General features: G+C 47.1%; 1 protein-coding gene across 6 annotated transcripts in view; it reads left to right on the forward strand.

Annotated features, from left to right (window-relative positions):
- SYNGAP1 (synaptic Ras GTPase activating protein 1) overlaps positions 1 to 15630 on the forward strand; it is a 1959930-nt gene that overhangs the window by 1057660 nt on the left and 886640 nt on the right. The gene's annotated exons all lie outside the window — the stretch shown is intronic.

The following is a 15630-nucleotide window of genomic DNA, read 5'->3' on the forward strand; positions in this document are numbered from 1 at the left end:
TATAAAGAGCCAATCCTTCCGTATGATGACGCTGGTAGACATCTTGCGCTTACTCTTGCAGGAAGATTTTCTGGCGACTATAGATCTCCAGGATGCCTATTTTCATATCCCTATTTTACAGCGGCATCGAAAGTTCCTGCGTTTTCGAGTGGGTCAACACGATTACCAATTCAAGGTGTTACCATTTGGCCTGCGCTCAGCCCCTCGAGTGTTCACGAAGGTACTGGCTCCAGTAATAGCGTATTTGCGCCTCCAGGGAGTGCAAATATTTCCATACCTGGACGATTTTCTCCTGAAATCTCAGTCAAGCACTCACCTGCGACAACACACTCTTCTGTGCCAGAACGTGTTTCGCTCTTTAGGCCTATCCGTAAATGTGGAAAAATCCCAACTTCATCCGTACCAACAAAGAGATTTCCTGGGCGCAACTCTGGAGACTGTGTCGGCGAAGGCATTCCTCTCCCAGGAGCGTCTCAAAAAGATGCTGCGACTGGTGGCTCTGATCAGATCAAGAGAGTCAGTTTCTGTGAGACTATTAAAATCATTTCTGGGGATGGCGTCATCATCCATTGCCTTGATCCCTCATTGCCGGCTGAGGACACGTCCTATCCAGGAAGCTCTGGATGCTCAGTGGCGTCAGGTAACGGGATTTTTCCACGACATGATATGTGTCACAGATCAGATAAAGTCAGCACTCGCATGGTGGGCAATTCCAGCCAACTTGACGGAAGGCATGTCCTTTCTGTCGCTGCCACCGGACAGAACACTCACAACAGACGCCTCATTGGAAGGATGGGGCGCTCATTTGGAGGATCTCTCTGTGAAGGGAAGATGGTCCACACATCAAAGATCTTGGCACATCAACAGGTTGGAGCTCATGGCGATTTTTCTGGCTCTAAAATCGTTTCTGCCTTTGCTCCAAGGAGAGTCAGTGCTAATACAGACAGACAACACAACCTGTATGCACTATGTCAACAAACAGGGCGGAACAAGATCCCCAAGTCTCTCCAGGCTAGCTCAAAGAATTTGGGACTGGTCTCTCAGTCATCAGATCTTGCTTACGGCAGTCCACCTGCCAGGAGTATCCAATGTCCTAGCGGATTCCCTGAGCAGGTCCTCCTCGTCGACCCACGAGTGGGAGTTACACCAACCCACTCTAGAGAGGATATTCCAACTATGGGGCCGTCCGCAACTCGATCTCTTTGCCACGCCGGAGAACCGGAAATGCCGAAATTACGCAAGCTGGCATCCCCACAAGCAATCACAAGGGAATGCCCTTTTGATAAACTGGTGCAATCTATTTGCGTACGCCTTTCCTCCAATACCCCTCATACCTCGGGTTCTTTGGAAGATGAGGAGACAGCCTTGCCACCTGATCCTAATAGCCCCGCGCTGGCCACGGCAAGCGTGGTTCTCAGAACTGCTCCTCCTGTCCCAATGCCAGCCAATCCTCCTGCAACATCTGACGGATCTGCTTACCATGAGCGAAGGGAGAATTTGTCATCCAAATCCCTCCTCACTGAGCTTATCAGCATGGAACCTGAACACCATGAGTTCGCCCACCTAGACATCCCCCAGGATTGTAGGGATATTTTGGCCCAGGCAAGAGCACCTTCTACAATCAGGACGTACAAGTTTAAATGGAAACGATTCTGCCATTGGTGTGCTGCTAACGGAGTTCATCCGATACATTCCACGGCAGAGCAATTGCTACCATTCTTCTTGCACCTAGCCAGTTCTGGACTGTCGCATGCAACCCTAAGGGTTTTTCTAGCAGCCATTTCCCGTTTCCGGCAAGATGGATCAAGTTCCCTGTGTTCCTCAAGAATAATCCGCCAATTCTTTAAGGGCCTATTCCGGAAATTTCCGCCAGTTCGGCGTCCTCCTCCGTTGTGGCACCTCAACGTTGTGTTGGCACAATTGATGAGACCTCCGTTTGAGCCCATTCACAAGGCCGACCTAAAATATCTCACTTGGAAAGTAGCTCTACTTCTGGCACTAACGTCTTCTCGTCGTGTCAGTGACATCCATGCTTTTACCATCAAACCTCCGTTCCTGCAGTTCAAACCGGATGCTGCAGTGTTACGCACCAATCCATCATTTCTACCCAAGGTGCCTACTGACTTTCACATTAATGAGCCAGTAATATTAAAGACCTTTTTTGCCAATCCTCAGACACCTGCAGAACAAAGATTACATTCTTTGGACGTCAAGCGGTGTCTTAAGTTCTACATCAGTAAGACAGCTTCTTTCAGGAAATCCGATCAACTTTTTATAGCTTATGGACGCTGTCATAAAGGACGTCAGGTTACTAAACCAACGATTGCACGCTGGATCTCGGCAGCTATTGTCTTCTGCCACCAAAGGGCAAATAAACCTCTGCAGTCTCCAGTGAGGGCACACTCCACTAGGGCAGTGTCATCATCTACTGCCTTATTTGCTGGAGTCTCTTTGCAACACATCTGCAGAGCAGCTACGTGGTCGACCAGACACACGTTTACTAAGCACTACTGCTTGGCAACTTTAAGCGAGGAGGATGCTGCAGTGGGACAGGCAGTGCTGCGCAATCTTTTTAAGTAAGGTGAGCCTCTTCCTCCCGCCTCCATATTGTTTCCATATATATTATGCATTTACAATGTTACAGTTGTTCAATACTGTTTTTTATGCATAGAAGATTGATTATCTATATATGTTGAATCTATTTGGCATGGAAACAATGGTGATTGTTACTGCTAGCTATTCTATATTCAAGCATGTGAATCTATGAAAGACACCCTAATACTGGAGAAGAACAATTGTTACTTACCTGTAAACAGGTGGTTCTCCAGTATTGGTGTCTTTCATAGATTCACATGCGACCCTCCCTCCTCCCTTCAGAGGCTCTCTTCTCCTCATGCACTTTACAGTCACTCTTGTGCTACGAAAATCTGAGGTGAGAGGCTCTGAGGAGAAGGTTCTAGAGAGGGGCTGACGCCTGATTGGCTGGAGTTCGGACTTACATAATGACAGAGATAGACTACAAAGGTCTTTTGTCTCTCTCCATTGTATTCCTATGGAGTTTTTCTCTTATAGGTACACTATGTGTGTTTTACACCTATATGCACTAATTATATGATTACTTATGTATATATTTTACTACATATATATATATGTATATATTGCTATTTTATTTACCGTGGGACTCCCACTCCGACGACGGGGAATATTCAAGCATGTGAATCTATGAAAGACACCAATACTGGAGAACCACCTGTTTACAGGTAAGTAACAATTGTTCATAACCAGCAGTGGCCACTGACATACCTGGCAACAGTACCTGCTTCACTAATGACTGGCCCTTTTAAAAAAAAAAGACCAACTATATTGTCCCCTTCTTTGGGGCACCTCTCTGAAGAAGCTGTCTCTGGCCATTTGTAAACACAAAAATGAGTCCCCATACAGTGCTCCCTGTTCTGGGCCTTCTTTTTGCCAAAATCTATGAATATTTCTCCTATACTCTGTCTCCTAGACCATAACTGTGAGGCCCCATGGGTCGAGAGGATTAGGGCTCTGCATCTAATTGTAACCCTGCTGACCTTGCACCTGCCACACCATGGACTCCGCTTTTACAAAAAAAACTGCCCCTGAATGGTTAATGCTGACTTTGAGGTGCCTCTGCCTGAAAGTGAAGGGTGTGGTGGTAGTGCAGAAAGTTAAAAAAGAAACCAGCCATCTTACCAGCCATTAATTGATTGAGTCACTAAAAGCCAGGGCCACTGGAATTATGAGTTTCAGCAACAGCGCTTTCCACATAATTATGAGTTTATCGCATTTGCTACATAATCTGCAGACTTCAACAACAACAAAAACTTGATTCTTGCTCGAACAGAATAAAAGTTACTGAAAACATGGCAAAGTATTCCGGAGCAGTGGAAGACCCTTTGCAAAGATTGGCTGGTGATCTTGTAGTTGCTTACTGCTGTATTTGTGTGTTAAACTGGATACTTATGAGGTGAAATATTTCCCCTAACAGCGTTACCAGGAATAAAAATGACAAAACAATGAAGTAATGCTAACTACAAAATGAGCTGCATTGTGCCGCATAATTTACCTTCTCTTGCTGCATAATTTAGTCAACCCTGCTGCATAATGTGGTCCTCTCCTGCTAAATAAGTCCAGTGGCTCTGCTTAAAGGTTCATGGTGGCAAAGATGTATTCTTTTTGAGATGTAATTTAGGGGTATTATCAGCTGAGATCTGGAGTAGTGGAGACACTTGCTAAAATGTCTCCATTAGATACCCGTTGATTACTTATTATTAAAAAGTATATTTTCTAAGAACTTGTTTTATCTCAATCACTACATCATTTTGCAGCAGCCTAGGTTAGACTATATAAATACTATTTTAAAATAATGACTTACATATTCACAGTGCTATCTTCCACAGGCTGGGACCTCATAGCACTATAATCAGGGCCACTGGAATTATGCGACAGGAGAAGGGCAAATTAAGCAGCAGGGTTGATAAAATTATGCAGCAAGCAATGGCGAATTATGCTTCATATTTTGTGATGGCATTACTGCATTATTTTTCGATTTTTACACTTAACACTGTCCTGGCATATATTGCCCCTCATAAGTACCTCTTTAATTCCCACATATAGCAATAAGCAACAGAAAGGGCGACCAGTCAACCTTTAGAAAGGGCCTTCCACTGCGGGGTAAGGCGTTGCTGCATTATTAGTAACGTTTGAACCGTTTGAGCTAGAAACAATTTTTTTTTGTTAAAAGCTTCAAATTATGCAGCAGACGATGGATTATGTGACAAATGCGGGAAATCCATAACTATGCGCAAAATGCCAAAACCACACAATTGCATATTACCAGTGGCCCTGACTATAAATACAAAGGTCACTATTCCTCGGCACCAAAGAGGGTTCAATTATGTGTTGCGCAGCTTTAAAACACACAGACGTTTGCAGTGATGATAGTCACTAACTGAGGGAAAGCCAGGATGGGTTCCACAGCGGTATTCGTACAAGCGCCTTGAGACCCTTGCGGGTGAGTAGTGCGCTATACAAGTATCAATTTACAATTTACATAGGTTTCACAAAAAGAATATATTTATCACCAGTTAGTTTAACTTGCATTTATTTTTCAATGAAGCTGTTATTGCGTTATCTTATACACACTTACATGACTGAAAACACAAAACACTTCAACTTTTTATATATTTTTAGCAACCTCTTTGACCCTGCCAGCACACTTATTGACCCCTGCCCCCACGGAACCTCGATCACAGTTCTCACTCCAAGGGCTCGGAGTAAATGAAGACAGCCTGGAAAGGCAGCCAATATATATCGCCGCACTTCCAGGCCATCTTCATTTTCATGTACTTGCAGAAGCATTTGCGCCCCTCTGGGAACCCATCCGCGCAACTCCCCTTCCACCCCAGGGGCGTGCCCCACAGTTTGATGACCTTTGGTCTATAGTGACAACTAGTTTGCACTGTCCCCAGCTCCTTCTGCAGGGACACCTGCAGTGCCCTGTGCCCTGATCCCTCTGTGGTGAAACCCAGCCTGCAGTGTGCTAAATTCCCTCTAAAGTGACACTAGGTACTGCCCAGCTCCTCTATAGTGAAATCTAGGCTGCACTGTGCCCCACTCCCTCTGTAGTGACACTTGGTAGTGCTCAGCTCCTTCTATAGTGAAACTAGCCTGCACTGTGCTCAGCTGTCTTTGTAGTGATGCCTGGTGGTGCCCAGATCCCTATGTAGTGACAGCTGGCAGTGCTCAGCTGCCTCTATATTAAAACCCACCCTGCACTGTGCCCAGCTCTCTCTTTATTGAAACCTAGCCTGCACTGTACTCCGCTTCCTCTGTAGTGACACCCGGTAGTGCTGAACTCTGTATATATTGTAAATAGCCCACAAAGTTGTCAGCTCCCCCTGTAGTAACACCTGGCCTGTCATATGCCTGGTGGTAGGTGTGAGAAGTTGGCCTGATGTATGATGTCACTAGTTCTAGTGTACATCTTATATCAGTCCAAATACCCTTATGGTGATTGGTTGTAAAGTCAACCTTATAGACCAGCTATCCTAGTGGTAGCATGGACAAGAGCAGTCTTAGGCTAAACTCTGAATGGCATGTGAAGCCAGCTGTGATACCATATATAATCCCTTGAATACCAAATGAAAGGACACCACAACAGATATATATATAAAATAAAGTGTATTTATTCTAGTCAAACCCTCAGCACTCTTTATGAGATTAGAGGTAAGTACAACACAGTCTTATTTAAGCATACATTAAGTCACACAGGTAAGTAATACAGTTAGGCCCTAGGGGCCACGCAAACCATATACTAAGTAAGTGGTATAAGGACCACTGTCATGGAAATAGGATAGGCCTAGGCCTAGGGAATCGCTGGGGCTACACTACACTAGCAACAGTTAGGAAGTGGGAGGCTCACGGGATTCAGGTGCAGAGTGGAAACACTCACGCGTAATGCGTCAAAGTCAATAGAAATAGTAGTTGTTAGCAATTAACAGTTTAAGGACACTTCTGAAGCAGCTAGAGAGTCGAGACTCGGAAACTAGACCCTAGGATAGTCACTACCCTTGTGAGCACCGAAGTACCCAAGTTACCTAGCCCACAGGCTGCGGGTGCATAGGTGTGAACTTGCGTCGGGTTTCGTCGTGGACTTCTATGGATGCCTGAAGGGAAGTTGCTGACAGGCAGTCAGTGAAGAGTGTCCGGTGGATCCCAAGGCTGGGATCAAGAAGAGAGGAGACCTGCAAGCAGAAGGGACAGAGTCAAGGTCACTAGCCAGTGACCACGTGGAACCAGGAAGGAACCAGGCGATGTCGTGAAGATTGCAGGTGAAGGTGAAGCTTGTCGCTGTAGCCACGAGGACCAGGGAACGTCGAGGACGACCAGGACCAGGAGGCGAGCTGTCCCACGAAGGCTCTTGCTGTCGGCGGCGTCGAAGTTGGACTAGGACTCACCAAGCCTTGGCAAGCGGAACCCACGAAGAACGGAGGACTTGCTTCTGGTGCAGACCAGGAAGGTCTGGGGTGCTTCCCTTTTGCAAGGAAGCGGGAGCCAGTCTGGAGGAGCCAAACCAGCGGTGAAGTTTTCTGGATGCGTCGTCACAAAGGCCACTAGCCAACGGGCAAGCAACCGGACAGACGCGGCAAGCAGGAAAATGCAGAAGGGCCCCACGCAGGACTCGTGGAGTGTGGGGGGCTGATCTTCGGAGCAGATGGTGCTTGGGGTTGGGGATTCTCAATCCCCGGTGCACAACTTCGAGGGTACCTCAGAAGCTGCGCTGGAAGATACTAGCCACTTTTCCCAGGTAGGCGGTCCCACGTCTCTCGTCGCCTCCACGGATCTCAGCTCGGCTGTGGATATGGATCAGGGTCGGAGAAGTCTGGAAGTCAAGGCTCTGGTCGGGCTCTGCAGTCGGTCCCTCGTAGAACTTCAGCAAAGCAAAGGGTAGTCTCTTGATGGTGCCTGTTTGCACAGGGTAGCCACTCCTTGGCCACAAGGGAGATTCTTCAGTCTTCTTCTTTCGTCGAATGTCGAAGGTCCAGAGTTTCTGTTCAAGTTGCAGGTTCAGGATAATCTAATCTCCTGGGGCCCAGCTACCACTCTTATACTAATCTGGGGGGCTGGGTTACCTGCTAGGTCACGCCTTATGGGTGGGACCTGGGAGGGGGGTGGTTACACCCCCTTCCCTTTGTCCAGTTTCGCGCCAGGACTGGGGCTGGAGTGCCCCAGCACCCGTTTGAACTGGACTATGCACGGGACACCTTGTGTGCCCCAGGCATGTCTCATTCTTTTCATCCCTCCCTGCCCCAATACACTAAGGCCTGTCTGGGGTGGTGCTCGCACCTCCCAAGGCAGGAAACCTATTGTCCAAGCCTCCCTTGCCGGGATCACTCCCAGCAGCAGGAGGTCAGACTCGTGTCTGTGGCAGCAGCATCCATTTTGTGATGCTGGGGCTCTGGTTAGAGTTAAACAGTAAAGTAGGATTTTAACATGTCTCTCCCTCTAGAAGGGAGGAATAATATCCTCATCACCAGAAATGGTATGGGGGTATTATTCCAAAGTGTTAGACACCTTACACGACATGTTTTGATAAAGCCAAACCATAGTTACCATAACCGTTTAAGATTATAAGGCACTTTAAGAGTATATGGTAGGCTATATCATAGAACAGCTATAAGGACATGGTTCCGAAAGCTGCAGACAGGCTCAGCTCATGCTAGAGCACCATCTCACATGTTACCAAGCACTCTGCTTCCAGGATTGTTAAGGCCTGCTATAGGAGTGACTGATAGGTACACATGTTTCTATATATAAGGGTAGATATAGGCATACTATATCTAAGCAAGGGGTGATTACACGACCTTGCCCCAGCTGAGTGATCAGCCAGTTGTGTCTGATTGGAAAGCCAGACCAGGGGTGGCATAATACATGCTGCAGCCCCTGGGAGGCCTAGGGTACACCTATGCCCTGGGTACCTAGGGTACACTGTACAGGGTCCAATAAGGTGATCCTTACCAATTGGGAATGTACCTAGGGTACATGGAGTCCATTTTAAAGAGAGAGCAGACAGCCTGAGACCCTGAATGGCAGGATCTCAGGCCAACTAAGTCGAAAAACCAGCTAGACACTAGGCAAAAAGTTGGGGGTAACCATAGTCAGATATCCACCTTCCTACAGTAGTGACACTCATCCTATCCTTTGAAAACCTCCCATTGCACTGACACAATTCTGCTGTTTGTCAAAACTAATTCATTCCGTCTGTCTAAACAAAGGCAACTCATGTCATGGGTGTTCAGTCACCTCTAATTTGATGTATATAAACAGTTTCTCATTTTCATTTGTTTTTATATGATTTCTGTGATATGTTTCTCTTTTTTTTCTGTTTCACTTCCATCAGGCTTTGACATCATGGTAAGTGTGATGTGCGGGGCATAGTCAGTACAAGGGTTGCTCAAATGTTTCTTATGCCTCCTTACATTTCACTCCTACATACAGAACACTCAATATCCTTCACTCCTGTAGTGCAGTCACTTCCCTGCCCCCATACAGTGTGTTCAATCCCCTGTACCCATACAATGCCTTCTGCCTGTCTAATCTCCTATCCCATAACCACAGAGAATATGTGAATAAATGCTGGCCCCAAACCTCCCAGCCAGGAGGTGGCTGAGATGCTTAGGGTAATTACCCATATCCATGTTATTTATTTATTTTATTTGAAGAGTTTTATAAAGCGCGAACATGACCCAAAAAAGGGTATCAGAGCGCTGTACAAAGGAGGGTACAAGGCAAGCGTTTTAAAACAAGGGTGCGGTACAAAATAGAACACACAAAGTTACTAAAAAGTTACAGCAAGTGATACATCAAAAAAGGACCTGTGAGGAGAGAACATAAATTAAGAGCAATTGGAAAAAGAAAGATAGTTCAGCTGGTGAAGGGAGTAGATTAAAGATGGCATCAGAGCTATTGTAGTATATGGTCGTTCAGTATTAGCCATTTGACATGTTTTTTGAAAGAGGTAGTCGAAGGGTTGGATCTGATCTCAGGAGGAAGAGCATTCCAGATTCTAGGAGCAAGACCCGAGAAGGCACAGTTCTTTTCTTATTGAATTTGGGTAATTTCGAAAGTAGAGTATTAGAACTTCTTAAGTAGCGACTCGAGCCAGATAGCGCATTTTTTTTGCTAGGTAGACGGGGTGTTGTAGTGAATCGCTTTGTGCGTCAGGCAAGCAATCTTGAAGCAAATCCCTGCTTCAATGGATAGCCAGTTAAGCTTAATTAAGTCCGGGGTGATATGGTCATGTTTTCTGGAACCCTTGATAAGTCTGGCCGAAGCATTATGGGTGGCTTTAAGCAGAGCCAGACTCGCTTTAGTAAGGCCTGCAAGGGTCCCCAACCCATATTCCAAGCATGAGATAACTACTGATTGGATAGCTGTCTGAATGTCCTCCGGAGGCAAGAATAGCTTGACTTTCCTTGTGGTGTTGAGCTGATGATTGGCACCCCTAATAGTGGCACTAATGTGAGCTTGCATGTTTAGGTCTTTCTCCAGGGTGATGCCTAAAGATCTAGCAGAGTCAACAACATGCGGGGTGCAGTTGAGTGCAGAGAGTTGTTTGATCCAATCTTGGGTAGGAACTGAGTGGTTGCAGGGGAAGATCAGAAGGAATTCTGTTTTCAGGGAGTTTAGTGACAGATGATTACGTGTTAGCCACTGTTGTGTTTCCCAAAGCGCATCATTAAGAGTTGTTATATCTTCAGGAGAGGAGATCTTCAGATAAAGTTGCGTATCGTCAGCATACATATGGTATTGAATGTTGGATTCATTCAGAATATTGGAAAGAGGTTCCATAAAAAGGTTGAAGAGTGTGGGAGAGAGTGCAGAACCTTGAGGTACTCCAATCGTGACCTGAATACTAGCCGCAAGTGATTGGTTAACTTTGATTCTTTGGGCACGGTTATGTAAGAAAGAAGCAAACCAATTTAAGACAGGGCCCGATAGTCCCATCCTGTGTTGAAGAATAACAATCAGGTTTTCATGTTTAATAGTGTCAAATGCAGACAACAAGTCAAGCAGGATCAGAAGACAGGGGACATTTTGATCAAGGGATCCCAAGGCGTCATCAACTATGTGTGTTAGAGCTGATTTAGTACTTTGCCCTGCTCTCAAACCAGGCTGGAAATGGTTGAGGAGCTGACATTTTTTCAATGTGGTTGCAGAGCTGCATGTTTACGCATTTCTTGAGTAATTTCGCTAAAGTCATGATGCTAGTGATCAGACGGAAGTTATAGCGATCCGCTAAGTCAACATTAGGCTTCTTAGGGATAGGGGTGACTTGCCCTATCTTGAGGCATTCAGGAATCCTCCCCTGTAGGAGAGATTATTGAGTGATCCCAGTCCAAAGTGGGAGAATGGCTGAATTGAGATCTATGAGAAGTTTAGCAGGAAGGGGATCGTTGAAGTAGTTAGAGGGTTTTAGAGACGTCAAGGCGAGTGCCAGATCAGCATAATCCGGGAGCAGAAAGGAGTTCCAAGAAGCATTGTTTTTAGGAGAGCCTACAATGGGGAGTGACAAAGCAATGTCTGCCTTAGGTACAGCCACTGCAGGGGAACTCAAGGACCGCTGGTTAATTGCGGCATTTTGCAGTTCAAGTTCAATTTTCCTTGTCTTCTCTGAGAAGTGGCAGAGAAATCTTCCCCACTGGGGTTGGAGGTAATGGGTGTCGTAGTGTGATTTATGGTCTGAGTGGCTTGGTTTTTGAGGATTTCAAACAGTTTTTTGGGTCGATTTTTACCGTTGTCCAGCTGGGCTCTGAAGTGATCTGATTTGGCACTGCGAATGTGTTTTTTGTAAGCGCTTCTCATCCTCCTTAGCTGCTTGAGGTGTGTGGTGAAAGTCTGCCTACGTTTGCGACTATTCCTCATTTAAGGAATCATCAAACCAAGGTTTGCATTGTTTGGTTGGAATTCTTTTGAGTTGCAAGAGAGCGATGGAGTCAACTATACTTGACATGGAATTGATGTAGTGATCCGTCGTCCACGTCATACATTTTAGGGGTGGCTGAAGCAGGTTCTTGCTAATGGAGGTTAGATTATTGAGGTTGATGTCTCTCAGATTGCGAACCAGCTGTTTGGATTTAAGCGGTTGACCTTGTCTGAACAGGACTTTTTCCAAAATGTGAAAGGAGATTTGGTGATAATCCGACCAATCACAAGGTGCTCTGTTCTTGCACCTTTCCACAGGCCTCCAGATTTGGCAGGTGTGTCTTTCCTGGAGTCTCTTCCTGTATTCCACCTTCTCTCCCGCTCCCTCTAGCCTGTTGCTTCTTATTCGTGCTGGTTTCAGATATTGTTATTGCATAGTTCCTTTAGACAATTTCTACTGATAGTTCAAGTTGCAGTATATTGTCAGTGTTCTTAACTGTACTTGCTGCTGTATCAATCAGTGAACTACTGCTGCTCACCCTTACCACTGCAGACCCTCTCTGCGTAGTAGCCAACTATGAACCTTGAACTCCTTCTGGGATGCACTGATTTATGCATTACTGCATCCCTGCTTATTCTCTAGATCTGTGTTTGTTTCTGCACTCAGTTCTTTAACAATTTTTTTCTTATTTCGGACTGAGATTTTCCACCTGACAGATGTTTAATTCCTTTAACAACATTTTTGTTAAGAACTTTCTTATGTTAATTTTAAGACCCCAACCTCACAACCAATTGCAACTGTGAGACTGACCTCATGAATGCTCATTACACAGCCACAACTCCTCATCTTGGCTGTGCTGTTTATACTCGGGATAAGGGTGCATTAGTTGTTTAGTCCTCTCATGCTTACACTCTCCTTTCCCAGCCATGACCTTGTTTGCAGTGGGGCTGATGGTGGTCTTCTGCCGCCAGTTAATGTTACTGGCAGGAAGAGTGCGCTCAATGACGTTATTGCTGGAAACAAATGATGGACGGAATGCTGACAATGCAGACATTCTCCCCAGTCAAAAGATCGGGGTTAAATCCATCGTTCTTTTGCCCACTATGCCACCCCAGTTTGGACCCAGCCATATGCAAATCAGTCTTGACCCTGTGCCCCATGGGAACAGTCCAGACCGAACTGCCAGGCCTGGTCCTCCTTGGACCGGAAACAAGCATCCTAGGACCGGTTTCGGGGTTTCACCCCTCCTCAGCCAGGATAGCTTGATTTCTTTTCGCTCTAAGTGGAATGGGTATGCCCAGACGTGGGTCCCTTGCTCACTGCGTCACTGTATTCAAGCTAGCCTGGCCGAAGAAGGGTGACATACTCTAAAACCGGTCCCAGGATGCTTGTTTCCGGTCCAGGGAGGACCTGGCCTGGCAGTTCGGTCTGGACTGTGCACATGTTATGTTATGTTATCATCAGCCTTGAGTGGACGTAGCTTCCAAGCAGGGGCTAAACTATATTGTCCTAGGTGTGGTACCAGAATATAGTGGACAAAATATTATCTGGCAAAAATAGCATGTCCTTATTCCCATCTGGCAAAAATAGCATGTCCTTAATATCATTTACAGCAATGCTGCCCGTTTGGAGTTTATAATAGAAAATCCTCACCCACTGGGATGATAGTTTTGTAAATGCTATTTAGGACAAGATATTTATGTCAGATGATACGTTTGTCAGGAGTATGCTCACATACAACCATCCCCTCTGTATCACATCATAATGCAAGGCTTTGGAAAAGCAGCAAGCAAAACAGGCAGCTTTCTCCTCAAACAGCAAGCCGCCTTCTCATCAACGTGATGACTCCCACTGCAGGGCGAAGGAAGGTCTGTCCAAACCTGTTCCGTTTTCTAGGGCTCAACAGGAAATGCAAAGACAAAGTGAATGGCTCATCCACGCTGTTTTAGAGTCAGACCTGTGCACCAAGTCGTGAACATGCTCCAGATGAAGAAATCTCCTCTGCACAGCCGCAAACAAACATCCCTAGGTTTAGTCAGTTTGAAGTTCTTGCAGGTCTCCATTGCAGCCTGTTCTTTGTGTGTCAGTAGATATCTGCACAATACTTTTCAAAACTGCTCCATAAATCGTTGTTACCTGAGGACACACTTGTTATTGTAACACACTTGGTGAAACCGCCATGCAGAACTCTTTTCTGGAACAATAACCTGGAGCTGTCTAGTGCAACCCTTGTTTAAGTCCCAGCCATCAGTCCTGGTCCCTCAAGGATGCTGTGTGTGCTCATGTTCATGCTCTAACTATGAGCCCTTAGGTTCAGCTGCCTAGTGCACCCCTCGTTCAAGTCCCACCCATCAGTCCTGGTCCCTCAAGGATGCTGTGTGCGCTCATGTTCATGCTCTAGCTATGGGCCCTCAGGTTCAGCTGTCTAGTGCATCCCTCGTTCAAGTCCCACCCATCAGTACTGGTCCCTCAAGGATGCTGAGCGCGCTCATGTTCATGCTCTAGCTATGGGCCCTCAGGTTCAGCTGTCTAGTGCATCCCTCGTTCAAGTCCCACCCATCAGTACTGGTCCCTCAAGGATGCTGAGCGCGCTCATGTTCATGTTCTAGCTTTGGGCCCTCAGGTTCAGCTGTCTAATGCATCCCTCATTCAAGTCCCAGCCATCAGTCCTGGTCCCTCAAGGATGCTGTGTGCGCTCAAGTTCATGCTCTAGCTATGGGCCCTCAGCTTCAGCTGCCTAATGCATCCCTCATTCAAGTCACAGCCATCAGTCCTGGTCAGTCAAGGATGCTGTGTGCGCACATGTTCATGCTCTAGCTATGGGCCCTCAGGTTCAGCTGTCCAGTTCATCCCTCATTCAAGTCCCAGCCATCAGTCCTGGTCCCTCAAGCATGCTGTGTGTGCTCATGCTCTAGCTATGGGCCCTCAGGTTCAGCTGTCCAGTGCTTCCCTCATTCAAGTCCCAGCCATCAGTCCTGGTCCCTCAAGGATGCTGTGTGCGCTCATGTTCATGCTCTAGCTATGGGCCCTCAGGTTCAGCTGTCCAGTGCACCCCTCATTCAAGTCCCAGCCATCAGTCCTGGTCCCTCAAGGATGCTGTGTGCGCTCATGTTCATGCTCTAGCTGTGGGCCCTCAGGCTCAGCTGTCTAGTGCATCCCTCATTCAAGTCCCAGCCATCAGTCCTGGCCCCTCAAGGATGCTGTGTGCGCTCATGTTCATGCTCTACCTATGGACCCTCAGGTTCAGCTGTCTAGTGCATCCCTCATTCAAATCCCAGCCATCAGTCCTGGTCCCTCAAGGATGCTGTGTGCGCTCATGTTCATGCTCTAGCTGTGGGCCCTCAGGCTCAGCTGTCTAGTGCATCCCTCATTCAAGTCCCAGCCATCAGTCCTGGCCCCTCAAGGATGCTGTGTGCGCTCATGTTCATGCTCTACCTATGGACCCTCAGGTTCCGCTGTCTAGTTCATCCCTCATTCAAATCCCAGCCATCAGTCCTGTTCCCTCAAGGATGCTGTGTGCGCTCATGTTCGTGCTCTAGCTATGGGCCCTCAGGTTCAGCTGTCTAGTGGATCCCTCGTTCAAGTCCCACCCATCAGTACTGGTCCCTCAAGGATGCTGAGCGCGCTCATGTTCATGTTCTAGTTATGGGCCCTCAGGTTCAGCTGTCTAGTGCATCCCTCGTGCAAGTCCCAGCCATCAGTCCTGGTCCCTCAAGGATGCTGTGTGCGCTCAAGTTCATGCTCTAGCTATGGGCCCTCAGGTTCAGCTGCCTAGTGCATCCCTCATTCAAGTCCCAGCCATCAGTCCTGGTCCCTCAAGGATGCTGTGTGCGCTCATGTTCATGCTCTAGCTATGGGCCCTCAGGTTCAGCTGTCCAGTGCATCCCTCATTCAAGTACCAGCCATCAGTCCTGGTCCCTCAAGGATGCTGAGCGCGCTCATGTTCATGTTCTAGCTATGGGCCCTCAGCTTCAGCTGCCTCGTGCATCCCTCGTTCAAGTCCCACCCATCAGTCCTGGTCCCTCAAGGATGCCGTGTGCGCTCATGTTCATGCTCTAGCTATGGGCCCTCAGGTTCAGCTGTCTAGTGCATCCCTCGTTCAAGTCCCACCCATCAGTACTGGTCCCTCAAGGATGCTGAGCGCGCTCATGTTCATGCTCTAGCTATGGGCCCTCAGG

This window comes from Triturus cristatus, chromosome 1_1 (assembly GCF_964204655.1).
Source record: "Triturus cristatus chromosome 1_1, aTriCri1.1, whole genome shotgun sequence".
Classification (NCBI taxonomy): domain Eukaryota; kingdom Metazoa; phylum Chordata; class Amphibia; order Caudata; family Salamandridae; genus Triturus; species Triturus cristatus.